The sequence below is a fragment of the Pseudophryne corroboree genome, chromosome 4 (genome assembly GCF_028390025.1).
Source record: "Pseudophryne corroboree isolate aPseCor3 chromosome 4, aPseCor3.hap2, whole genome shotgun sequence".
NCBI classification, from domain to species: Eukaryota; Metazoa; Chordata; class Amphibia; order Anura; family Myobatrachidae; genus Pseudophryne; species Pseudophryne corroboree.
The window spans coordinates 77,730,671-77,758,506 of record NC_086447.1 but is presented as its reverse complement, the minus strand read 5'-3'; the positions used below and the strand labels follow the sequence as shown (position 1 = coordinate 77,758,506).

General features: G+C 41.5%; 4 pseudogenes; 2 read left to right on the top strand and 2 right to left on the bottom strand.

Moving 5' to 3' along the window:
- Positions 1–5,814: 5,814 nt before the first annotated feature.
- On the bottom strand, positions 5,815–5,932 carry LOC134913102 (5S ribosomal RNA; annotated as a pseudogene).
- A 191-nt stretch (positions 5,933–6,123) lies between these two features.
- Positions 6,124–6,241, bottom strand: LOC134912014 (5S ribosomal RNA; annotated as a pseudogene).
- A 910-nt stretch (positions 6,242–7,151) lies between these two features.
- LOC134913164 (5S ribosomal RNA) lies at positions 7,152–7,269 on the top strand (annotated as a pseudogene).
- Positions 7,270–7,460: 191 nt separating this feature from the next.
- Positions 7,461–7,588, top strand: LOC134911929 (5S ribosomal RNA; annotated as a pseudogene).
- The last annotated feature ends 20,248 nt before the right edge of the window (positions 7,589–27,836 follow it).

Below are 27,836 nucleotides of genomic sequence, written 5' to 3'. Positions count from 1 at the left end.
TTGCTGCAATTACAGCTGCAAGTCACTTTGTGTAAGTCTCTATGAGCTTTCCACATCTTGCCCTAGCTCCTTCATGTTGGTTGGTTTTCGCTTGTGAACAGCAATCTTCAAGTCTGACCACAGATTCTCATTTGGATTGAGATCTGGGCTTTGACTAGGCCATTCCAACACATTTAAATGTTTCCCCTTAAACCACTCGAGTGTTGCTTTAGCAGTATGCTTCGGGTCATTGTCCTGCTGGAAGGTGAACCTCCATCCCAGTCTCAAATCACAGGCAGACTGAAACAGGTTTTGCTCAAGAATATCCCTGTATTTAGCACCATCCAACTTTCTCTTGACTCTAAACAGTTTCCCAGTACCTGCTGCTGAAAAACATCCCCACAGCATGATGCTGCCACCACCATGTTTCACTGTGGGGATGGTGTTCTTGAGGTGATGGGATGTGTTGGGTTTGCGCCAGACATAGCGTTTTCCTTGGTGGCAGAAAAGTAAAATTTTAGTCACATCTGACCAGAGCACCTTCCTCCATACATTGGGGGAGTCGTCCACATGCCTATTGGCAAACTCAAAACGTGCCTTCTCATTTTTAACACTAAGTAATGGCTTTTTTCTGGACACTCTTCCATAAAGCCCAGCTCTATGAAGTGTACAGCTTATTGTGGTCACATGCGCACAAACACTAGTCTGTGCTGTGGAACTTTGCCGCTCCTTCAGGGTTACTTTTGGTCTTGGTGCTGCCTCTCTGATTAATGCCCTCCTTGCCTGGTCTGTGAGTTTTAATGGCCGGCCCTCTCTTGGCAGGTTTGTTGTGGTACCATGTTCTTTCCATTTGAAGATGATGGATTTGATAGTGCTCCAGGGGATCATCAAAGATTTGGATATTTTTTTATAACCCAACCCTGACTTGTCCCTGACTTGTTTGGAGAGCTCCTTGGTCTACATAGTGTGATGCCTCTTGCTTAGTGGTGTGGCAGCCTCTGGGTCCTTTCAGAAAAGGTGTGTTTATACTGACAGATCATATGACACTTAGATTGCACACAGGTGGACTTCATTTCACTAATTATGTGACTTCTGAAGGTAATTGGTTGCACCAGAACTTTTGAGGGTCTTTATAGCAAAGGGAGTAAATACATACGCACATTCCAATTTTCAGATTTTTATTTATAAAAATTCTTTTTTATATAAATTTTATATAAATTTTTCTCATTCACTTCACCAACTTAGACTATTTTGTGCAGAACCGTCACATAAAATTCAGTTAAAAAACAAAACACGGAAAATGCAAAGGGAGGGGTGAATACTTTTAGAAAGGAACTGTATACCCCCACAGTGCCAGATACACATAAGCCCACATAGTGCAAGATATATATATTCCCCCATAGTGCCAGATACACATTTGCCCCCAGTATAGTGCCAGATACATGTATGCCCCTACAGTGCCAGGTACGTAGGTTATATCTATTATCATTATAAGGGTGGAGTGGGGGGGGAGGGGCACATTCAGCACTACACTGCTTACTTCGTAAATCATAGGTAGGGCGGCAGGGACGTCAGAGCCGAAATCAATAATAATACTCACACATTGGGTGGGGGCAGCTACTCAGCTCCACAGTAGTCATCTCCAGCATCTGGCATCCATGACCACTCCTCCCCTGGCCACACACTGCAGGGACCGCACCACTGTGAAGTGGTGTATCACACTGTGATGGGCAGGGATGGTGTCAGCATCTGACGGCAGATGCAGCGCAGCACAGCGCACACACTGTAATTCCTGGTCCGCCCACAACACTCCGGTTAGCTGACAGCTGTGATCTGGCAGGGCCTGGCTCCAATATAGCAGCGATAAATAGTGACGCCCACATAGGGTGGCGCCATGCTCGGCCACAAGTGTCGAACATGCCTGGAGTCAGCCCTGGTGATTACTAGAATCCACACAATGGCTATCTGTCTGGCTCATGATTACTTTGGATCACAACTGTCATGTCTAGCAAGGTTTGAGGAAATCGGCAGTTGAGAATCGCCCAAGGAGGGATTAGACAGGGGATGAACAAGACGAGGGGGTTTGATATAGTTCCTCCTCGTGGAGCAAAGGGTAAAGAGGGACGTAGGCGGGGCTCAGAGTCTGTGGGTTGTAGTTCTTGAAGACGGGGCTTAGGTAGAGAACTGTAGCTGGTGAACGTTGACTTAAGAACGTAGTTGTAGACAAAGGACTGCGGAACTGTGAGTGATGATAAAAACTTGGCTGAAGACAAGAACCGTGGACTGTGATTTATGAGATGAGACTGTGGATAAGGAGCTAAGAACTGTAGACGGTGGTTTTAGGACGTGGCTGGAGACTGAGAACTGTAGACTGTGGCTTGAAATGTGAAGCTGGAGATAAAGAGCTGAGGACTGTGAACGGTGGTTTGAGGACTTGGCTGTAAGCAAGAATCTGCAGACTGTGGCTTGGTCGTCCATGACCAAAGGTCTTACTGGACCGGGTTTTCCAGGAGCGTCTCCACGGGCTAGCAGCAGGCTAGGTACGGCAGGACTGCAGCAGCAATTGAGAACTGGCAAAGCAGGGTTAGAAGTACCAGAATACAGCAGGAATCCTGGGAGCACAGGCTAAACCCCCTACAACAGGGTTGTAACTTGAAGCACTGGCGTCCCTGTCCTAAACCAGCCCCATTTTATATGAAGAAGTCTTCCTGGATTAACTGGAAAAACCAAGAACAAGAATTATGCCAGAACTTGGTCTCCAACATGGCGGCGCCCAGTAATGCAGACCTTTTCTAAGCACATTCTGCTCACTACCCCTGGTCTCCAAGGCAACGGTTTAGCGAGAGGGAGCCGCTGCAGCGGCATCCCGCCACCACGAGCGGACCCCCTCACCGCCATTACTGCTGCCTCTATCCCGGACCCAGCGCCGCAGCCCTCCACCACCGCTGCCCAGCCGCCCATGAAGCCAGCCCTGCGGACCCCAGCATTCCGGTAAGACCCCGGACGCTGACAGTACCCCCCCCCCCTTCCCTTTGCGGGTGGACTCCGGACACTTATATGGTTTAGCTGGAAATTTGGCATGAAATGTCCAAAGAAGTCTTGGGGCATGGACGTCTTCTGCCTCTACCCGGGACCTTTCCTCAGGTCCATATCCCTTCCAATCAACAAGGTACCGGAGGTGACCATATTGTCTGCGGGAGTCGAGGATCTTGTGAATCTCAAATTCATCTCCTTGTGTTGATTGGATCTTGGGTGATTTAGGCAGAGCAGCTCTGAATCGATTGAGTACCAACGATTTTAAGAGAGAAATATGCATTAGGGATTCTTAAATGCGGAGGCAACTTCACCTTGTAAGCCACAGGATTCAAAACTTTTTCGAATGGGTAGGGCCCAATAAACCTGGGAGCAAACTTCTTAGTAGGAACCTTCAATCTTAGGTTACGTGTGGAAACCCAAACCCGATCTCCAACTTTAAGGCTTGGTACAGCTTTTCGCTTCAGATCTGCGTAGGTCTTATACTTCTTGGATGTCTTAAGCAAGGCCTTGTGAATTTGTCTCCAGGTTTCAGTAAATTGTCGAAGTGTGGACTCTGCGGCAGGAACCTCGAGTGTAGGCAGAAGTTGGAAGTCAGGAACTTTCGGATGATAACCGTAATTAATGAAGAATGGAGAAGATTTTGTGGCAGAGTGATAAAGATTGTTATGGGCAAATTCTGCGAATGGGAGGAAGTCCAGCCAGTCGTCCTAAGAGGAGGACATGAATAAATGCAGAAATGTCTCCAGGTCCTGGTTCACTCTCTCTGTTTGACCATCCGTTTGGGGATGATATCCTGAGGAGAAATTTGGCCCCATTTTCGACACAAGCACGCGGATCGGCAGCTATTCCACCGATCCACGTGCTTTTCGACAAGTCGGTTAGATTGAATAGGTTGTAACCCCTTCCGACCTAAAAAAGTTGAAAACTGATGTCTTTTTGACAGACTGCAGCTTTCGACTTCAATTGAATATACCCCTTAGGGAGAAAATGGATTTTGTCCATAAGAAGTTGTACAGTAGGCTCAACAGGAGTAGCTTCTGAAAAATCTCCAGAGTGAATTCGGTTATCAGAGACATGCACACATTTGTGAATTGCGATGCTGTGTGATTCTTTTGCACTTCTGCTGGGGGGGGGGGCTGGCACTGACATGCGGGGCGAGATAGCCCTGTGCTGGGCGTTCCCCCGCATGTCTATGGACATGATAATAGCCCTGCAAAATTGTGCAGGGCTACGACCAACTCGAAATGACCCCCACCCTGGCTCTGCTCACACTGAGTCTCTCGCTCTTCCCCATCAGAGCAAAGGTCAGGCTATTTATAGAGATCCACACAGTTCCCATATGTGTCCCCTTGTGACCTCTTTCAGCAAAACCTCCCCTGCAGCTGGTGGACACTCTAGAAAGTTCAAACCAGCATTTGACTCATTCAGTGCTGCATTTAACCAGTTTAGGGCTGCTTCTAACTCTCTCTAGCCACACAGTCTGCTATCACTTTAGAGGAGGGATACATTAAACCTTTATTATATTATACACAGTTTATAAGCACCCATATTCATACAGTTTATAATTTCTGACCTATAGTTATAACTAAGGGTTACAGAGATAAAGTACCAGGCAATCAGCTCCTGTCATCTCACAGGCTGTTTGAAAAACGACAGGAGCTGATTGGCTGGTACTTTTTCTTCATCCACTTTATCTCCATCCAAGGCTTAGTAAATAGACCCCATAGACTGTTTAACTGTGCAGACCAGGTGAACAGTCTATGTCTCAGAGGAAGGGGTGGAGGAGGTAGTCCGTGACCCAGCGGAGGGGGGGGGGCCAGAATGGCAGACCCATGTCGGCTCCAGAGCACATCTATGAATACAGTTTATAAAAGTCAATAGGGAAGATGTTTTACCCTGAAGAATGGATAAAGAAGTGAAAAAGCAGTGATAAGTGGAAGGTGATAACGCAACAGCTCCTAACTGTCATTTTTCAAATCAGTAATGATTGACTGGTGCGTTACCACCTTTCACTTATCACTGCTTTATCACTTCTTTATCCCTTCTCAAAGTAAAATACTTTGATGAATTACAGATGGAGCCTCCATTATCTTTGCTCCATCTGTGACTAGGCGCGCCCACCTAGTCACTGTGAGCATCTCCTTCTGGACGGGCACGCGTGTTCGGACGGATATGCTCACCATTCACTTGAATGGAGAGCGTCTCAATTCGAGCGGGAAAGACAGAGACGATTACAATGTTAAATGGCTCTGTACACTCCCGCGTGACTAGAAGGATGAATCGCCTAGTCACGTCGGGAGTGCACGCCTGCGCCTCAGCCAGCAAAGATAACGGAGGCTCCATCTGTATAGAAAGTAATTGTAATATAATAATAATTAGGTTTTCTGCCACCTGTTTCTCTGTCCTAGGTAAGAGAAGTTGTGCCGGTGAGAACTTGGCCAAAATGGAGCTCTTCATGTTCTTTGTGAAGCTGCTGCAGAACCTCACCTTCCAGGTTCCACCGGGGGCCAGTTACGAAAAGTAGATGATGAGGAGGAGGACCCTTTGTAGTCCTTCCTCTGGTAAAACTTAACTTTTAATGATTGACTAAAAGTTCACTGTGGGGTGAACAAAAATAATGATGATAATAAAAAACTAGATTACCACTGTACCAAATATGGTTCTAGATATGGCAGGTGAAAATATTGTTGTAGTAATTGTATAAATGTTAAGAAATCACAAAATGTACAGGTCACAGAAAAGATCGGAATGTAGAGTAAGCTCCGAAGAAAATGGTACAAGAATCTCCTGACAGAAAAAGGCCCACAGCACCTAGTATTCCCTGGAGGTCTCCCATCCATGTACTGACCAGGCCATACCTGCTTAGCTTCCAAGATCGGACGTGATCAGGCGCATTCAGGATAGTATGGCCGTGGGCCGATTTGTATCAGGAAACACTATTGGTGCTAATTGAGAAAAAAGGTCTACAAGGTCTAATAAAACGCTTGTACCCATAAAATGGAAAAATCAATAGATAAATGCGGAATAGTGAGGAGAATACTGAAAATAAGAATGTAAGGGATATAAGGAAATTATAGATGTGATATCAAAAATTATCCTAAAAAAGGTGGCCCACAGTACCTAGTATTCCCTGGAGGTCTCCCATCCAAGTACTGACCAGGCCCTACCTGCTTAGGTTCCAAGATCAGACGTGATCGGGCGTATTCAGGATGGTATGGCCGTGGCTTCCGTGAACAAGCCTAGCTTACAGGTGAAACGTACGTCGGAAACCTGACGTCTAATCAGTGACGTCACTGCGGCTTCGCCCTCTCCGGAACGGGCGGCCGCACGGTCACAGAACACGGAGCACGGAGCGCGGTCACAAACTACAGCCACCAGCCGCCGGGATATCTGCAATATTGGAAAGTGGTAACCTTTAATTATATGTTTATTTCAAAGCAGCGCATCAGAACCCATAGGGTCTGACTATCCCTGCACCTGCTCTGTAATTTTACTCAGAATTGAATCTATCTAAACAGCCAATTCGGAATTGTACTGCAAGCTCTGTCATATCTTCAACACAAAGAAATGAGACTTTTGCTGTGCTGCTCACATTGTATCCATGCAGCATAGCTTATAATATCATTAGCTATTTTCAGCAAGAGAAATCCAGGAATTTCAATACCAGTTTCTTATATTTGTTTATTACATGGACAAAGACTTCTTTTTCTTCCTTTTTTTCTTGCTGCCGTTATTTCATTCATGTAGCATATTTCATGATATTGTTGGCCATTTACAGCAAGAAAAATTAGACAAGGTTTTTTTCTGTTTGTAAGATCATCCACATTACATTTCTTTTCAGGATTTTCTTCTTTATAACCGAAATACAGGATTATCATCCTGTTCAACAGCCCATCAGCCTAACAACAGATTGGTATAGTTTGCTGCAATTTGCTACTTCTATATCTGACTGATAGCATTTTTTGGATATAGACATTGTGCTCACACCCAGATCTTAGCACCATCAGTCACAGACAGCAGCAATACTTTCCCACACATACTCTCTCATTCGGAATATCGGTGGCAGGGACTTACAAGCCCTATCTGATATCAATACAGAAAGTAAAATTGTGTCTGCCAATTTTCTGACTCATTTGGCCCACAGCCATACCATCCTGAATACGCCCGATCACGTCTGATCTTGGAAGCTAAGCAGGTAGGGCCTGGTCAGTACTTGGATGGGAGACCTCCAGGCAATACTAGGTACTGTGGGCCACCTTTTTTAGGATAATTTTTGATATCACATCTATAATTTCCTTATATCCCTTACATTCTTATTTTCAGTATTCTCCTCACTATTCCGCATTTATCTATTGATTTTTCCATTTTATGGGTACAAGCGTTTTATTAGACCTTGTAGACCTTTTTTCTCAATTAGCACCAATAGTGTTTCCTGATACAAATCGGCCCACGGCCATACTATCCTGAATGCGCCCGATCACGCCCGATCACGTCCGATCTTGGAAGCTAAGCAGGTATGGCCTGGTTAGTACATGGATGGGAGACCTCCAGGGAATACTAGGTGCTGTGGGCCTTTTTCTTTCAGGAGATTCTTGTACCATTTTCTTCGGAGCTTACTCTACATTCCGATCTTTTCTGTGACCTGTACATTTTGTGATTTCTTAACATTTATACAATTACTACAACAATATTTTCACCTGCCATATCTAGAACCATATTTGGTACAGTGGCAATCTAGTTTTTTATTATCATCATTATTTTTGTTCACCCCACAGTGAACTTTTGGTCAATCATTAAAAGTTAAGTTTTACCAGAGGAAGGACTACAAAGGGTCCTCCTCCTCATCATCTACTTTTCGTATCTAACCAAAGAGTGCTTCCACACAAGGTTATTTTGTCTTTCTCTTGTTTTCTCCCTGTAGGCTAACTACAAAATCCATGGGAGCACCACCAAAATTTAGTACTATTTATGATTTACAAAAATAGTCAGTATTTTGGTATCTAATAGATGTATTTCTTTGTCATTCATAACATCTATTTTTCAAGCTGGTGCAGATCCACAACCCCCCCTTCTTCTACAATCCACCGGGGGCCACTCTGGACTTAATCCGTACCATTGGGTTGTCAAGCCCTCCTGTGAGCCACATGATTTGTGCTGTGCCTCGTGTATAAAATAAGGTTGCAACATGCACTAAGAAAATGATTTTAGATTTTCCAAGACAGTTATTAGGAGACATTATTGATTCTCAGATTGACTGGAAATTTTCTTCTCAACTAATGTACTATTACATGACATTGAAATGACACAAGCTTTGGACTCTGCAATGCTTATATCAACCACTCAGTCCTTGGGATGGTCCTTTGTGTTGTGTAACAGGTAGCAGATGGTGAATAGACTATAGCGATCTGCAGTACAGAAAACAAAACAGGAAGCCATTTGTAGGATTATAAGTAAAGAGTAATATAAATATAATTATTGAGCAAATATTAACCATTTTTTGACGCATGCGCTTGTCACGGTCCAACATCAATAACACATTATTTTTTTTTATGGTACCCACAAAATGAAGCTGTACTATACCGCATGTTGTTTGTTTCCAATATGACTTTTGTTCTATCTAATAAGTCAAATAAAATGTAACCATAATGTACAAAAGAGGGGTTTTTTTTATTAAAATTTCAAGAAATTAACACAATTTTTTTTTTTATTCTTACAAAATTCATAAATACTTTGCGTTAGTATCTTTACTTCAGTATTAATGTCTATACGGACGGAGTAATAGTCAGCATTAATGCCTCACAGCACTGACGTCATGGGTTCCATTTTCCACCATGGTCCTAACTGTGCAGTGCCGGTGCAAGGTCTCTGTGCACCCTAGATAAAGCTTTAGCCCCCCCCCCCTCTTCCCCCATCCACTTCTCAGAGGGGAGATGTAGGTGACCACTAGGTGGGCTGGGGTGAATTACATTTATCCATCTATTCTTTATGTATACACGCCACTTTTTTACTTTTTACCTTTATATGGAGTGCTGCCAACACCGTCTTATATTATTTATTTATTAAATGTTTTTATATAGCACAGCAAATTTCGTTGCGCTTTACAATTGGAAATAACAATGATATAACAAAACTGGGTAATAACAAACCGTCATAGAGGTAGGAACAGGCCCGGCGCTACCCGCTCAGCAAAGGGATGCAGTGCAGGTAGGAGCCATGTAGGAGAGGCGCCTTCACTGCTCTGCATCCCAGCTGAAGCACCGTCTTGTCCCCCCCTGCTGCTGCTGCTGCGCCTGCCCTGTCACACTGACAGGCAGCCGCAGCAGCGCCGGCAGTATGAAGCCTTCTCCTCTCTCCCCTGTGACAGCGAGACGAGTGTCAGTAATCGTTCAGCATGAAAGGGGCAGAGCTACACGGACCAAGGGGGCGGAGCTACACAGGATCATGCTATTGATGATCCGGCCAGCACAACTGTGGTAAGTGGATGTAAAAAGAGTGAGAGAGTGTGTGTGTGTGTGTGTGTGTGTGTGTGTGTGTGTGTGTCTGGGTATGTGTATGTATGTGTGTGTTTGTATTTATGTATATACTGTATTTATGTATGTGTGTATCTGTATGCTGAGCCGTAATGTGTAAAAAGGGGACGCTGTCTGCCGTAATGTGTAATAAGGGGGTTGCTGTCTGCCGTAATGTGTAAAAACGGGGACTGTCTGCCGTAGTGTGCAAAAAGGGGGACGCTGTCTGCCGTAATGTGTAATAAGGGGGATGCTGTCTGCCGTAATGTGTAAAAATGGGGACTGTCTGCCGTAGTGTGTAAAAAGGGGGACGCTGTCTTCCGTAATGTGTAATAAGGGGGATGCTGTCTGCCGTAATGTGTAATAAGGGGGACACTGTCTGCCGTAATGTGTAAAAAAGGGACACTGTATGCTGTAATGTGTAAAAAGGGGGACAATGTCTGCCGTAGTGTGTAAAAAGGGGACGCTGTCTGCCGTAATGTGTAAAAAGGGGACGCTGTCTGCCGTAGTGTGTAAGAAGGGGACGCTGTCTGCCGTAATATGTAAAAAGGGGACACTGTCTGCCGTAATGTGTAAAAAGGGACTCTGTCTGCCGTAATGTTAAAAAGAGGACGCTGTCTGCCGTAATGTGTAAAAAGGGGGACGCTGTCTGCCGTAATGTGTAAAAAGGGGACGATGTCTACCGTAATGTGTAAGAAGGGGACTCTGTCCGCCGTAATGTGTATAAAACGGGGGACGCTGTCTGCCGTAATGTGTAAGGGGACGCTGTTTGCCGTAATGTGTTAAAAGGGGGATGCTGTCTGCCTTAATGTGTAAAAAGGGGGGCGCTGTCTGCCGTAATGTGTAAAAAGGGAAATCTGTCCGCCGTAATGTGTATAAAACGGGGACGCTGTCTGCCGTAATGTGTAAGAGGACGCTGTTTGCCGTAATGTGTTAAAAGGGGGATGCTGTCTGCCTTAATGTGTAAAAAGGGGGGCGCTGTCTGCCGTAATGTGTAAAAAGGGAATCTGTCCGCCGTAATGTGTAAAAGGGGCTCTACCTGGTGTAGTGGCGCTGCTGTGCGGCGTAGTTTGAATAATGGAGACTACTATAATATGTAATATGAATTGGTATTATTTTGTGACCACACCCCTTCCCCATGAAGCCACGCCCCTAATTTTTTTTGTGCGTGCCTGCCGCGCGCAGTGCCCCTGTTCTACATACAGGGAGGCTGCCAATGCCCTCTCTTGCACACAGCGCTAAAATGTCTAGTTACGGCACTGTCTGTGTGTAGGGCAGTAACTAGCGCTGCACAGGGTGTGTATGGGCAGAGAGTTCACATCCATAGGCTTACATGGATCTCCTGCAGCTCAGGGGCCCAAGAGGCCATGGTAACCCTCCGGCCCTGCATGTAAAGTATGGGAGGGCGCAAATTTATATTTTGCAGGAGGGCGCCGAACACCGTAGCACCGGCCCTGGGTAGGAAGGCCCTGCTCGCAAGCTTACAATCTATAGGGAAATAGGCATGGCTACACAACTATAGGTGCTATCTATTGCATAGTTGTCCACCAGATTGCAAAGGTTCTTGGTAGGCTGCATGATATGGTCACACAGCAATGATGAACCGGGGTCGAGAGGAAGGGAAAGTGAAGAATGAGAAGACTTGTGAGGATATGTGTGGACTGTGCAGAGTGGATGCAATTTGATAGGAAAGTTTATGAAAGTTATGTGAGTGGTTCTGGAATTTGATATGCTTGCCTAAAGAGGTGAGTTTTCAGGGAACGCTTGAAGGATTAGAGACTAGAGGAGAGTCTTATTGTACGTACTAGTGCATTCCACAAAGTGGGTGCAACCCAAAGAAAGGCCTGCAATCGTGAGTGGGAGCGAGTAATGAGTGTGGATGAGAGATATAGATCTTGTGAAGAGCGAAGAGGTCGGGTTGGGAGATATTTTGAGATAAGCAAAGTGATGTGCATTGGTGTAGTTTGGTTAATGGCCTTGTGTGTGAGTAAAAGTATTTTATATTGAATACAGTAGAATACAGGTAACCAATGGAGGGACTGACAGAGCGGATCTGCAGACGATGAATGGATTGTAGTGGTGAGAGACTCGTTTTGGGAAGTGAGAAGTTCAAATTATTTCTAATAAATAATTAAAATGCTAACGCTAATATATGTTGCGGATGCAAGGTGCATCTTAAAACTATGGCCCTCATTCCGAGTTGTTCGCTCGCTAGCTACTTTTAGCAGCTTTGCACACGCTAAGCCGCCGCCTACTGGGAGTGAATCTTAGCATAGTAAAATTGCAAACGAAAGATTCTCAAAATTGCGAATAGACAGTTCTTAGCAGTTTCTGAGTAGCTCCACACTTACTCAGCATCTGCGATCAGTTCAGTGCTTGTCGTTCCTGGTTTGACGTCACAAACACACCCAGTGTTTGCCCAGACACTACTCCGTTTCTCCAGCCACTCCCGCGTTTTTCCCAGAAACGGTAGCGTTTTTTCCCACACACCCATAAAACGGCCTGTTTCCGCGCAGAAACACCCACTTCCTGTCAATCACATTCCGATCACCAGAACGAAGAAAAAACCTCGGAATGCCGTGAGTAAAATACCTAACTGCATAGCAAATTTACTTGGTGCAGTCGCAGTGCAGACATTGCGCATGCGCATTAGCGGCTAATCGCTCCGTTGCGAGAAAAAAATAACGAGCGAACAACTCGGAATGAGGGCCTATATATGATAAAAGTGCGCTGTATGTCGCAAACACAATATCCCTTAAAAGAGAACAAGTACACGCACATATTGTCTGAGTTCCAATACTCATTGATGTATATATTTGATATTAAAAGGATATGCATACAATATAACACATGTACAGTATATATATGGTTACAGATTTACAATTACACAGGAAGCAGTTGTTACAAAAGAATCCATACAGCCAGCACACATTACCATTTCCCTCAATGCACACTCCACTCCATCTCTCTCCTTCTCCCTCTCAGCAAGCAAAAACAACTCCCAGCAGCAGAAAAAAAACAGCAAACCGAACTTTTTGTGTGTCTCCAATCACCTATATACTATGTATTTTTTGGGGAGTACATGTCTTCTGTTATTGGTCCAGGGGAGGGAACTTTCTCATTCATGATGTGTCATTGGTCAGTTCATATGCAAGCAACATCCATCTTTGAAGAAGACATCATAGGGGTTGGCCACTGGTTTCTGCCCACACTTGCTTTCTTTAGAATGTTCTTTGTTCAAATAAGAGTGACTTCATATTTCTACATTTAATCATAACTAATCATTGCAATGTGCTACAACCTAATCACAGGTATCAAATTAATCCACACATTCCTCTGATTATTATGTTATTATGTTATTATAACACCATGCATGACATGTTTATCTTGTTCTGTCCCATGAATACATATACATGATGTTATACTCCATTATATAATTTAAAAAAATATAATGTCTGGTGTTTAACATGTTTAATTTATGTGTGGTAAGAAATTTGTGTTGAATATATCTTTGTGGCTTGTCTGTGTGAATGCGTATGCTACCATATATCGCTGTGCAAGCTGCATGTATTCGCACGCACAGCGACTCATCAGTGTGGAGTTTGTATGTTTTCTGTATGTAATATTTTTTACTTTGACACCAGTTGGGAGACTATAGAAATAATCAATCCGGGAGATAATTAGAGCATGGATTAGAGTTTTAGCGGTATCTTGTGTAAGGTATGTTCGTATTTTGGATATGTTTTTTAGATGCATGAACATGATTTTGAGACAGATTGAATTTGGGGAACAAAGGACAGATCAAGTCAAGGATGACACCTAGGCAGTGAGCTTGTGGGGTAGGGCTAGATTGTCGAGTTTTCAACAGTGATAGAGATATCAGGTTGGTACCTACTATTGGGCAGTAGAAATATAATTAACTCTGTTTTTAAATATTAAGTTTGAGGTGGTGAGATGTCATCCAAGATGAAATGGCAGAAAGGCATTCAGTGACAGAGCCCAGTACAGATAGAAACAAATCAAGGAAGGATGGGTAGATTTGAGTATCATCTGTGTACAGATGATACTGAAATCCAAAAGAGCTGATTAGTTTACCAAGAGAAACACAGAAAAACAGAGGACCTAAGACTGAGCCTTGCGGTACTCCAACTGAAAGAGGTAGCAAAGCGGAGGTAGATTCAGAGAAGCGAACACTGAAGGAGTGATTAGATAGGTAGGATATGAACCAAGAAAGGGCTGTGTTTTTAAGATCTAGGAATTGTAGTGTTTGTATGAGAAGAGAGTGGTCAACAGTGTCAAAGGCAACAGATAGATCTAGAAGAACAAGAAGTGTGTAAATGGCCTTTAGACTTTGTAGTGACTAAATCATTAACCACTTTAGTCAGTGCTGTCTCTGTGGAGTGTTGGGAACAGAAGCCTGACTAAAGTGGTTCTAATAAGTTGTGTGAGTTAAGAAAGTGTGTGAGTCAAGTGTAGGCAAGTCTCTCAAGTAGCTTAGAGAGGCAAGGGAGCTGAGAGGTAGGGCGGTCGTTTGAGAGAGAGTTAGGGTCAGAATTTTGTTTTCTCAAAATGGGAGTAATCACTGCATGGTTGAACAGTGAAGGAAAAATAGGAGAGCATACCATTTCATCTTGGATCTTATCAATCTTCTCCTTGAAGTAGGAAGCAAGATCTTGTGCCTTAATAGTGGCTGGTGGGGTAGGTGAGGGAGGATTCAGAAGTGATTTAAATGTATTAAAGAGTCATTTGGGGTTAGAGGTTTGGGCAGAGATGAGAGTTTGGAAATATGTTTGTTTGGCAGTGTCCAGGGCATTTCAATAAAAGTGGTAGACAGTCCTAAATGTGAGGAAGTTGTTTGAAATACGAGATTTACACCACTGACGTTCAAGTTTACATGTGAGTTTTTGTAGATGTCTTGTTAATTTAGAGTGCCATGGTTGATGTCTAGGCCTATGTGAAGTGTGATGGGTAGCTGGAGCCACTTCATCAATTGCTATTTTTAGAGTCTGGTTCATGTGTGATACAGCCATCTCAGGAGAGGTTAATGCAGAAATAGTTGAAAGCAGTTGTTGGAGTGAGGTGAAAAGTTCTTGAAGATTAATTGTGTTAATATTTCTGTGGGTTTGAGAAGGATTGGAGGACTTCAGCATCACAGAGTTTGAATTAATGGAGGAGAGCATGCAGGTGATAAGGTTGTGATCTGAGAGAGGGAAAGGAGTGTTAGTGAGTTCAGAAACGAAGCATAGTCTGGTGAATACTCGATCAAGGCAGTGGCCCTCCTGGAGTCAGTCCATTGGAAGAGGCCGAGAAAGGCGGTTAGAGAGAGTAGATTGGAGGCATGAACAGCAGATTTTGGACAATCAATACCAATGATTGTGGAGATGTCAGAGGATAGGAAGTGAGGGAGCCAGGCAGAAAAATCTACCAAAAATTATTTGGTATGCCCAGGTGGGCGATATATGCAGATGGAGCCCCGCTCATCTAGCCCTCTCTGCTGTGCCATGGCGCACCAAGGTTTATTAGCATAAACCTTTCAACTAATGTTCTCAGCTGCAATACAATACAGAGAGAACAATACAGCAGGAGATTTAGTCAACAGCACTGGCTCAGTTAATCGTATTAAAGGGATTGATGAGCAGGGCTCTATCTGTAGCTGCAACACGCAGATAGACAGAAAGGAGAGTAAACCCTGATGGAATGTACTTCAAATGATGTAAATGTGAGTGATGGAACCTGTGGTAGAACAGTGTATGCAAAAGATTGGGAAAGTAATAATCCAACCCCACCTCCTTTATGGTTACCAGGCCTGGAGGTGTGTGTGAAGTGGAGACCACCATGTGACAGTGCTGCAGGGGAGGCCGTGTCTGATTGTGTGAGCCATGTTTCTGTTATAGCCAGCAGATTGAAGTTGTTAGATATGAAGAGGTCATTGATGGATGTTAATTTGTTACAAACAGCATGCATTCCATAAGGCACATTTTAGTGATCTGGAGGGTAATGGAAGACGTGATGTTTATGAGTTTAGCTGGATTTCTATGTTGCTGTGAATCAGGTGAATGTGAGTGATGCAAGTGGTTGGGTCCTGGATTTGGTGAATTGTCATCAGCTATCAGAAGCAGAAGAGAGAGATAAATGTGGGTGTCAGAGGTTTGTGAAAGTTTTTTATGGTGAGAGGTTGTACATAGTTACATAGTTGTTGAGGTTGAAAAAAGACAAATGTCCATCGAGTTCAACCTATTGTACATTACATTATTTTATTTTATTATTTTTTCTTTAAATATTAATTAAATGCTGTATCCCTGGATATTTTTTTTCAGCTAGGAATTTATCTAATCCATTTATAAACTTATTGATTGAGTCCACCATTACTACCTCCTCTGGAAGAGAATTCCGAATCCTTACTGCTCTTACTGTGAAGAATTCTTTTCTCCGTTGGGTATGGAATTTTTTCTCCTCTAACCTCAGTGGGTGTCCTCGTGTCCTATGTAGTGTTTGTTTTGGTAAACAAATCGTTTGATAGATCCTTGTATTGTCCCTTAATGTATTTATAAATATTTATGATATCCCCTCTCAGTCGCCTCTTTTCCAGTGTGAACATATCAAGCCTTTTAAGTCTTTCCTCATAGTCCAATGCCTCTAATTCCTTAACCAGTTTGGTGGCTCGCCTCTGAACCCTTTCGAGTTCCAAGATATCTTTTTTATAGTATGGTGCCCAAAACTGTACACAATATTCCAGGTGTGGTCGCACCAATGATTTATACAGATGCAGGATTACACTCGCATCCCTTGTCTCCATACCCCGTATGCATGATAACACCTTATTAGCCTTTGCTGCTGCATTTTGACATTGCAAACTGCTACCAAGTTTATTATCGATGAGCACACCCAGATCCTTTTCAACTACCGTTATCCCTACATTTTCCCCATTTAGTTTATAGGCTGCCTGATTGTTCTTATTCCAAAGGTGCATAACTTTACATTTGTCTATATTGAACCTCATTCCCCATTTGTCTGCCCAGGCCTCCATTCCAGTTAAGTCATTCTGTAGAGACTCAACGTCCTTGTCTGAATTAATTATTCTACATAATTTAGTGTCATCTGCGAAAATTGACACTGTGCTTTCCAGTCCCTCACCTAGGTCATTAATGAATATATTAAACAGCAATGGCCCGAGTACTGAGCCCTGCAGTATTCCACTGAGTACTGAAGCCCATTCAGAGTACATCCCATTAACCCACACTCGCTGTTCCCTATTAAACAGCCAGTTACTAACTCAAGTACAGATAGTATTTCCCACTCCAAGCTCTGTTAGTTTGAGGATTAGTCTCCTGTGTGGAACTTTGTCAAAAGCCTTAGAGAAGTCTAAAAAGATCCCATCCACTGCTTGACCCTTATCAATACTATTGCTCACTTTCTCGTTGAAGCTTATTAAGTTAGTTTGACATGACCTGTCCTTCACAAATCCATGTTGATTCCTAGTAATAACCTTGGCGGTATCCAAGTACTCTAGAATGCTATCCCTTAATATACCTTCTAGTATTTTCCCCACTGTAGATGTCAAGCTAACCGGTCTATAGTTCCCGGGGAGCGTTTTAATACCCTTTTTAAATATTGGTACTACCTCTGCTATACGTCAGTCCTTTGGTATCATTTCTGATCTAATTGACTCGATGAAGATCAAATATAGAGGTTTGGCTATCTTTACATTGAGTTCCATAAGAACCCTGGGGTGGAGTCCATCCGGCCCAGGAGATTTATTTGTCTTCATTTTACTCAGTCTCTCCCGGATTACTCCCTTGTTTAAGCAAGTACCAAGCAGTGGGTCATTATTATTATTATTTATGTTATACTCTATTCTTGTCAACTTGTCCTCTTTCGTGAATACTGATGAAAAGAATTTATTAAATAAATCTGCTTTTTCCCTATCATCATTAATCAAGACATCCAGCTTACCCTTTAAGGGCTCAATATTCTCCCTTTTCAACCTTTTACAATTTATATACTTAAAGAACTTTTTTGGATTTGTTTTACTCTCCTTTGCGGTTTGTTTTTCGTTTTCTATTTTAGCTGCTCTAATCGCTTTTTTGCATTTATTGTTACATTCCTTGTAGAACAGGAATGATTCCACCTTTTCGTCAGACTTAAATGCTTTGAAAGCACGCTTCTTTTTATCCATTTGTTCCTTGACCTTTTTATTAAGCCACATCGGTTTGGATTTCCTACTTCTGTTTTTGTTGACTTTGGGAATAAATAAATGAGTGTACTTATTGAGCGCAGTTGTAAAAATGTCCCACATTTCAGCAGTATTCTTACCATGAAATACAATTTCCCAATTAATCTCCTTCATCGCTTGTTTCAGCAATGTGAAATTTGCTTTCCTAAAGTTAAAAATCTTGGTTAAACCCTTATATTGTTGTTTTTGAAAGCTGATATCGAATGTGATCATATTGTGATCGCTATTTTCCTAGGGTCTCCCCTACTTTAGTATTTGTTATAATTTCATCATTATTTGTTAGTACTAGGTCCAGTATAGCCCCTTGCCTAGTTGGCTCCTCAATTACCTGTGACAAGTAATGATCTTTTAGCATGTATAAGAACCTGTTACCCCTAGATATATTTACTGTTTCGGTGTTCCAGTTTATGTCCGGGTAATTGAAGTCCCCAACAATAATGACGTCTCCCATACCTGCAGTTTTTTCGATTTCATGCAAGAGTACTAATTCGTCAGCCACACTAATATCCGGCGGTTTATAGCATGTCCCTATTAAAAAATTTTTTGTATCTTTACCCCCACTCGAAATCTCAACCCATAATGACTCTACGTTATCTCCAGTCCCCTCGTAACTGACCTCCTTTAGATATGGTTTTAAGAATGGTTTAACATAGAGACAAACACCCCGTCCCTTTTTATTAACCCTATCTCTCCTGAAGAGAGTGTATCCGTCAATGTTTACCGTCCAGTCGTGAAAATTGTCCCACCATGTCCGAGTAATGCCTATTATGTCATAATGGTCATTATGTGCAACTGCCTATAATTCCCCCATTTTATTTGTTAGGCTTCTTGCATATGCAATTATACACTTAAGTTTATTAATTCCCAGATCCACAAGTTCTGGTGTACATGACATTTCCTTAGGAAACATGGTATCCCTTAAATTACTATTGCTGACTCTTTCACTCCTTCCCCCCTCTCCACCCCATTATACTTTATACATCCCCCTATTCTTTGCTCTCTAGTTGTCCCACTAATTCTTTCTAATCCCTCCCCCCAGGCTCCTAGTTTAAAAACTCCTCCAACCTTCTAACCATCCTTCCCCCCAGCACCGCTGCCCCCTCCTCATTCAGGTGCAATCCATTGCGTCCAAAAAGATGGCGCCTGACTGAGAAGTCCAACCAGTGTTCTAAGAATACAAAACCCTCCTTCCTACACCAGTCTCTAAGCCACACATGTACCTCCCTGATCTCCCTCTGCCTTTCTGGTCTAGTGTGTGGCACAGGTAATATTTCAGAGAAACTTACCTTAGATGTCCTTGCCTTTAATTTTTGTCCTAGGTCCCTATAATCTCTCTTTAGGACATCCCACCGTCCACTAACTTTGTCGTTGGTGCCAATGTGCACCAAGACCGCTTCCTGGCCCCTCCCAACAATCTTTTTACCAGTCTGCAATGTGCCATACCCGAGCACCCGGGAGACAACAGACTGTACGGCGAACGCGGTCCCGGTAGCAGATTGCCCTATCTGTTATCCTGATAATAGAATCCCCTACCACCACAATTTGACTAGGTACCTCAATATCTTTTTTTCCCTTTGTCCTGGAGGGACTGCTCCTCTGGTTGCTAGAGGGAGTGGTATCCTCCAGTGCCATCATTTCCTCAGTGCAGTCGGGTGAATTTATTGGGGTTTGGCAGATCGGAGATGTCCTGTCTCCCCCTCTCCTTCTTCTTCCTTCTAACCTTGACCCAGCTTGCTACCTGATTGTCCTCGTCCTCCTCTACCGGTGGCCCCCCCTGCAACTCCTCCACCATTCTATCTAAGCTCAGTTCGAGATTGTGAATACTCCTCAGTCTCGTAACGGTTTGCTCTAGATCAGTTACCTGGGCTTCCAGGGCAACCGTTCGCGTACACCTCGCGCAGATGTATTCGCACTGGGCCGGTTGCTCCAGTTGCGCATATATCATACACGACATGCTCTGAGTGAGATTCCCAACCACGGACTCCCCCATTATGTCTAAAAAGAAACTCTAACTCCCTGTACTTTTATAAAAACAATACAATATAATACAGACAATACCGACTATGTATTACAATACAACTTGGTTCGTATGAGTGTATCAATGGAAAACAGTCAAAAGAATAATAATAATAACACAAAAAATAAATAAATAATTTAGTGTTTAAGAGGTGTGATACTTGCATGTCCGGCCCGCGTCTGGCACGCCTTCAGCGAAGTTCTTCCACTTTGTGATCATCTTCCTATTCACTTTCAAGTACTCACATGCAAATAGGACAGCAGTAGTTGCACTCTAACCTGTAACACAATCAAAACCTCACCTGCAGCCTGTTCTGCTCAGTCCCTGGCTCACACTCACACTCCGTCCCAAGCTCACACTCACACTCAGTTCCCAGATCACTCACTTACTCAGTCCCCGGCACACTCACTGTTTAGACCTCGGCTCACACTCTCACACTCTCACACATACACACGGAGCAGCACACTCCCCTGCTCCTATTTGTCCCTGGCTCACAATCACAACACACGTAGCAGCAGCAGCAGCACAATCTCCTGCTGCCTGCTCCGCCTGGCCACTGGGTTCAGAGCGAGAGCCCGATCGGCTCTTTGTTCTGGTGCTCCTCCGGCTCCCCCGGCCTGCACGAGCGCATCCTGCTCATCCCCCCGGCGCCCGGCAACCGGCTCACATCACTTCCGGTTCCGGGTCTCACAGCATCACAACGTCTCAGCCCCGGCTCCTCACAGCGTCTCAGCCCCAGCTCCTCTTGGCTTCAGAACAATCTCATTAGAGATGTTATTGTCAATGAATATATCAAAGTAAAAAGCTCATTAGTGTTAATAAGAGTGGAGTAAGTAATTGAAGGGTCAAAATGTACAGAGTGGAAAGTTTCTGGGAGATTGAATGATGTAATGGCTTTTATGAATACTCCATGAAGTGCAATGCAGAAAATCAATTTGTGATACAGGGTTCGTTTGAGATTAAAGCAACGTTATCTAGGCTTAGAGTGTAAGGTTTCACTTGTTAAAGTTAAAAGTTCAGGTTCCTGTTTACTGGTGTTGTTCCGCTGTAGGTTAACTGAGCATGACAGAGCAAAATGACGAACACAGGTATGTACAGTAACATAAAAATCATGATATAACCGGTTTTATACAAAATGTTTAAATGCACAGATGATTTTGTTTGAGGATGAACGGAAGGGTGGTTGTTTTGTTGCAACGTTGGTTTGATGTTTCTGTCTGTTTTAGTTCTGTTTAAGTCCTGGATAAGTCTATATTGTAATATTTTCTTAACACTTCTAAGACATAATAGAAAAAAACAATGGGAGGCGCAGATTTAATCTGTTTGCAGATTTTATTATATGATTATTATATATTAAAAGACAAATTCATACCGGCCAGTATGCGTAAATTACATATATTTAAACATCTCAATAAAATTAATATCCTTAAAACCCCCACAGTATATATTCCTCTCAAACCTGTATACAATAAGATGTGCTTCAGGTGATACTTTATATTGCCTCACTAGTAGCTCATTTGCTACCTAGTGGATAAATACCATGGTAACAATTAGAAGTGCACTTCAGCAACTCTTTCTTGTGTATTTAATATGAATCTGTGATTTAAATACTGCAGTTGAATATCTTGTTTGTCAAACAGTGCCAATGTTCCATGCAATAATAGTATGTATTCCTGTATGTCCATACAATGTGTTTGTGGAAAGTTCAGAGCTCTTGTGCACACATCCAAATCACAGCGTGATATTACTTATTTGGCAAACCTGTCACGACTCCCAGCAGGGTAAGCTGTTTGTCCTCCCGGCTATTGGTCTCACATACAGCCTTGTCTGGAGTTCATGGAACAACTCACTTCGGATGTTGTCCCTCCCGGCTGTTTGTGTAGCCTCAGCCTTATCCGGAGTATATGTACCCTTCTGCTCCTCTAATCACTGTTTAGCAATGGGTCACTCATCAGCCGGCCGGCTAGTAGTTATGCAGCACTCGATCCCGTCAGTGGGAGAAAAACACAGACGCGTTTCCCTGCCTTCCAACCTCGGCAGCTTCCTCAGTGTGAATGGCTCTCCCTGGCCACACGGCTTTTTAAACACAGATATTTTACACAGCCCGTGCTGACATTAGCATAATGCCGTTCACGCCTCATTTCGACAGCTGTCACCTGTACTTGTATATAATTACTTCACTTCTTGTATGGATCGCAGTGTCCCATCTAATTTCATCCTAATAGCCGCATCAATTGCACTTATTACCGGTTATAATCACTTAAACCTCCAGGTACTTATATATGGCTATTCAAATGACACTAAAAAACAATAACTGTTACTATAAATAAATATAAATGTATACATACAGGTGATTAGACTTATTTATTCTGCATCACTGGTTGCTATCCCCTTTATTCAATTTACATAAAATTGGGATATATATGCCCCTTCAAATTTAAAGATAGATATCATTTGTCATTATTCATTTTTCATTATTCATTTTTATAATTAATTCATACCTGCTACATTATGCAACAATAGACTAATACAATAATAAAATCTCCTGACACATAAGATCTTATTTATATAACCATCCATTTACTTTCTCCATTGCAAACTTTCTATAATTTAATTGCACAGAAGTTCTTCTAAAATGGATGATATATAATGATCAGTTCAGATCTCTATAATTGTACCTTCTTATATAAATATATCAATGAAGTATAGGGTATTAACATCCTTGTAATTCCAGATTTGATATTCATATTAATTTTCATTTTTATTTTTATTATTATTATTATTACTTTCTATTATAATTTTCTAGATGTATTTACCATACATATGATTACATTATATCTACATTCCTATACTCCATTAAGTTCTATCATGTCATTAAGACCTGAAGGGACCATTGTATCCATTCTAAATGTCCAATATGCTTCTCTCCTTCGGAGTCGGTCAAATCGATCACCCCCCCTATTTGTTACCTTAATATGTTCTATACCAATCATTGTGATATTTTCAACCTTAGAATTCTGACAATTCACAACATGATCTGACAATGGATGTTTTGCTCCTTTAACAATATTTCTCCTATGCTCCATATATCTAACATGAAGGGTCCTAGTGGTTCGGCCAATATATTGTTTCCCACATTGGCATGATATAAGGTATATAATGTAAGTAGACATGCAATTCATAAATTCATCTATGGGGAATACTTCCCCTGTTCTAAAGGACTGAAAGCTAGAGCTTTTCCTAGGTACATTTTTGCAGGATAGACAATTTGTTTTTCCGCATTTATGATATCCTACTGGTTTAATCGGAAGCCATATATTTTGCATACCTATTTCCAGTTTCTCTTTATTAACATAGTGACTAGGCACCAGTTTATTTCTTAAATTATCCGCCTTTCTAAAAATGGTCGGTCCCTTTGGATTTACCTGTGGTTTTAAATATTCATCTAACAGTAGCAGTGATGTATTCTTTCTTATAACTTGGCTGATCTTATGTGCACAACTATTATACTTTGTAGTAAATGCTACACTTCTATCTTCATTTTTCTTTTTCTTATCAACCTGACTCCAATCCCTTGATCTCAGCAGTGACTCTCTATCGATTCCTTCTACCTCTACCATCGCTGCCTCTAATAAATTCTGTGGATAGCCCTGTTCCGTGAATGACTCCATAAGTTTTTCTGCTTGTTCACGATATGTAATTAACGAGGTACAATTTCGCCTCAATCTGACGAACTGACCCCTGGGAATATTGTTCTTCCAGCATTTCTTATGAGAACTGTTATAATTGAGGTATCTATTTTGATCAACCTCCTTTATATATGTTTTAGTCATTAGTTCATTATCCTCCACTGATAGCTCTATATCCAAGAAACTAATGTTGGTGTTACTATAATTAAATGTAAATTTAAGACCATAATCATTAGTGTTTAAACCATTAGTGAAAACATGCAGTGCCTCCAAACTCCCACCCCAAATTATAAACAAGTCATCTATAAAACGGCCATAGTAGACCAGATCCGACCCGAGTCCCGCACCCCAAATGTGTTGTTCCTCAAATGCTCCCATATACAGGTTAGCGAAACTCGGAGCGAATCTGGCCCCCATAGCCACACCCCGTGTCTGCAAATAATATTTAGTGTCAAAAATAAAATAATTATGTGATAATATGAATGTAATTGCTGTTAATAGGTAATCACGTAGAGAGTCAGAGATATCCCCCTGTTTTAGATATCCATCAATAACTTCAATTCCTTTTTTGTGCGGTATATTTGAGTACAATGCCTCAACATCGCATGTTAGTAGATAATAATTCTTTTTCCATGTTATTTGATTAATATTATTCAAAAAATGCTTAGTGTCCTTTAAATGAGATCTCAGTCTCTCCACGTGTACCTGTAAAAAGTGATCAACAAAAAAAGATAAATTGCTAGTAAGGGACCCCACACCTGAAATAATAGGTCACCCAGGTGGATTGATTAGTGATTTATGTATTTTTGGCAAATAATAAAACGTGGCAGTGATAGGATGTGCACAAACTAAAAAGTTAAATACTTCCTTGGATATAGCTCCACCTTCTAAAGCTTCATCTAACAGTTCCAAATATTGTTTTTGATATAGGGCAGTGGGGTTGGAATCAAGCCTGTGATAGAAATCCACATCAGACAACTGTCTGTAGCATTCAACAGTATAACTCTCTACATCCAGGATCACAACCCCACCGCCCTTATCTGCAGGTTTAATAACAATGTTTTTATCACTTTGCAATGATTTTAATGCCTTCCTCTCCCCAGGGGTCAGATTGTCACAATACTTAATATCTTCTGAATTCTCACAAATCTCCCTAAAGCTAGCTAGGGTTGATTTGTAGAAACTATCCACAAACGGACCCTTGTATGTCAAGGGGTAAAAATCAGTTTTCTTTTTAAAAGGATTACTTTTAATATCATAAATTGGAGTCTCTCTTTCCATATTCTGATCATTTGTAGCACCCTCCTGTTCCAGGCATTCAAGGACCTCCCTCATTTTATCATCATCTGCATCCAAAATTATAGGGATCTCATCACTTTTGCTTTTTTTAAAAGATTTTAAGGCAAAATACCTTTTCCTACTCAAAGTACGCACATAGCGATTCAGGTCCACAAATAACTGGAACAGGTTAGGTTTTGCTACTGGGGCATAATTCAAACCTTTTTCTAATATTTTGATCTCCTCTACCGTTAATACTTTTTTTGATAAATTAAATATGCCTTTACCTGTTATTATCTCTTTTATCTCCTGCGTGGTGTTTTCAGCCTGTTTTCTTCTTCTCCCTCCTCCCCTACATCCTCTACTTCTCTGTTTCTTTCCCTTTTTCCCTGATAATTTGATGTCCGCCACATATTTGTTCCTAACCGCCTGTCTAAAAAACGCTGGTCAGGTGTATGTTCTTGTTCATCCTCTGTTTCTGATGGTTTCATATTTCTACCCCTCCAACCATCATTAGTATGATGTTCAAGCACCTGAAACCTATTTCTATGTACGAAACTGTTTTTTTTTTAATTAGTAGCATTATCATTACGTATAAATCCTCCACCCCTTCTATAGTTATTTGATTTTTCTCGATACTGTGTAGAGTTGTATTGTCTATACGTTTGTCTTTTCCTGCTTTGTTCTCTTGGTGTACCTTGATTATATTGGTAATTATATTGATTCTCACCCCTCTTATAATTCCGTGATGATCCATTTTTATAATCTCGAATATCCCTTTCCATCTTATGTTCCTTTCTATCCACTAAGGATTCTTCAAACTCCATTAATTTTCTATTAACTTTAAAATCCCTTTCCTTAAATTCCCCTAGTTTTTCATAACCCTTCAATGCAAAATGTATTTCTTCTATCTCTACCTGTATTTCCTTTACACGTTGTTCCCTGTATTTAATTAATAATTGCATCAATTTTTTGGAGCAATCATCCAATATCACATTCCACTCCTCCGTAAAGGTTTTATCTTTCCTAAAGGTGGGTTCTTTAAGAATCCTCAAACCTCTAGGGATAAGACCACCGTCAATATACTTCTGTAAAGAAATCTGGTCCCACCAGTGTTTTGTCTCAGATATGCAGAGATTCTCCAATTTATTAAACAAACCATGCATCTCCGACCCTCCTCCTGTACCTTCATCGTTAATAGCTGGCCTATTACCTCTCAAATAAAGATCTCTCCTTTCCATCCTATTAGTAATGCATGTCAAATGTGTCATGACTATATAGCAACCAGTGATGCTTATCAAAAGGAATCTAAATAAATCTGCACACAATAAAAAATACTCTTTATCTACAAACAATAAAGGCCGCCCAGATAACCAATTCTTATCAAAAAACACAAACAGCAAAATCCCGGCGCCTTTATTGCCCAGAGAAAACCTAGCAGCCTTCCCAGGGGTAATTGGTTTAAACACCCCTTTTTAAACCAAGAAAAAATAGAAAAAAACAATGGGAGGCGCAGATTTAATCTGTTTGCAGATTTTATTATATGATTATTATATATTAAAAGACAAATTCATACCGGCCGGTATGCGTAAATTACATATATTTAAACATCTCAATAAAATTAATATCCTTAAAACCCCCACAGTATATATTCCTCTCAAACCTATATACAATAAGATGTGCTTCAGGTGATACTTTATATTGCCTCACTAGTAGCTCACTTGCTACCTAGTGGATAAATACCATGGTAACAATTAGAAGTGCACTTCAGCAACTCTTTCTTGTGTATTTAATATGAATCTGTGATTTAAATACTGCAGTTGAATATCTTGTTTGTCAAACAGTGCCAATGTTCCATGCAATAATAGTATGTATTCCTGTATGTCCATACAATGTGTTTGTGGAAAGTTCAGAGCTCTTGTGCACACATCCAAATCACAGCGTGATATTACTTATTTGGCAAACCTGTCACGACTCCCAGCAGGGTAAGCTGTTTGTCCTCCCGGCTATTGGTCTCACATACAGCCTTGTCTGGAGTTCATGGAACAACTCACTTCGGATGTTGTCCCTCCCGGCTGTTTGTGTAGCCTCAGCCTTATCCGGAGTATATGTACCCTTCTGCTCCTATAATCACTGTTTAGCAATGGGTCACTCATCAGCCGGCCGGCTAGTAGTTATGCAGCACTCTATCCCGTCAGTGGGAGAAAAACACAGACGCGTTTCCCTGCCTTCCAACCTCGGCAGCTTCCTCAGTGTGAATGGCTCTCCCTGGCCACATGGATTTTTAAACACAGATATTTTACACAGCCCGTGCTGACATTAGCATAATGCCGTTCACGCCTCATTTCGACAGCTGTCACCTGTACTTGTATATAATTACTTCACTTCTTGTATGGATCGCAGTGTCCCATCTAATTTCATCCTAATAGCCGCATCAATTGCACTTATTACCGGTTATAATCACTTAAACCTCCAGGTACTTATATATGGCTATTCAAATGACACTAAAAAACAATAACTGTTACTATAAATAAATATAAATGTATACATACAGGTGATTAGACTTATTTATTCTGCATCACTGGTTGCTATCCCCTTTATTCAATTTACATAAAATTGGGATCTATATTCCCCTTCAAATTTAAAGATAGATATCATTTGTCATTATTCATTTTTCATTATTCATTTTTATAATTAATTCATACCTGCTACATTATGCAACAATAGACTAATACAATAATAAAATCTCCTGACACATAAGATCTTATTTATATAACCATCCATTTACTTTCTCCATTGCAATCTTTCTATAATTTAATTGCACAGAAGTTCTTCTAAAATGGATGGTATATAATGATCAGTTCAGATCTCTATAATTGTACCTTCTTATATAAATATATCAATGAAGTATAGGGTATTAACATCCTTGTAATTCCAGATTTGATATTCATATTAATTTTCATTTTTATTTTTATTATTATTATTATTACTTTCTATTATAATTTTCTAGATCTATTTACCATACATATGATTACATTATATCTACATTCCTATACTCCATTAAGTTCTATCATGTCATTAAGACCTGAAGGGAC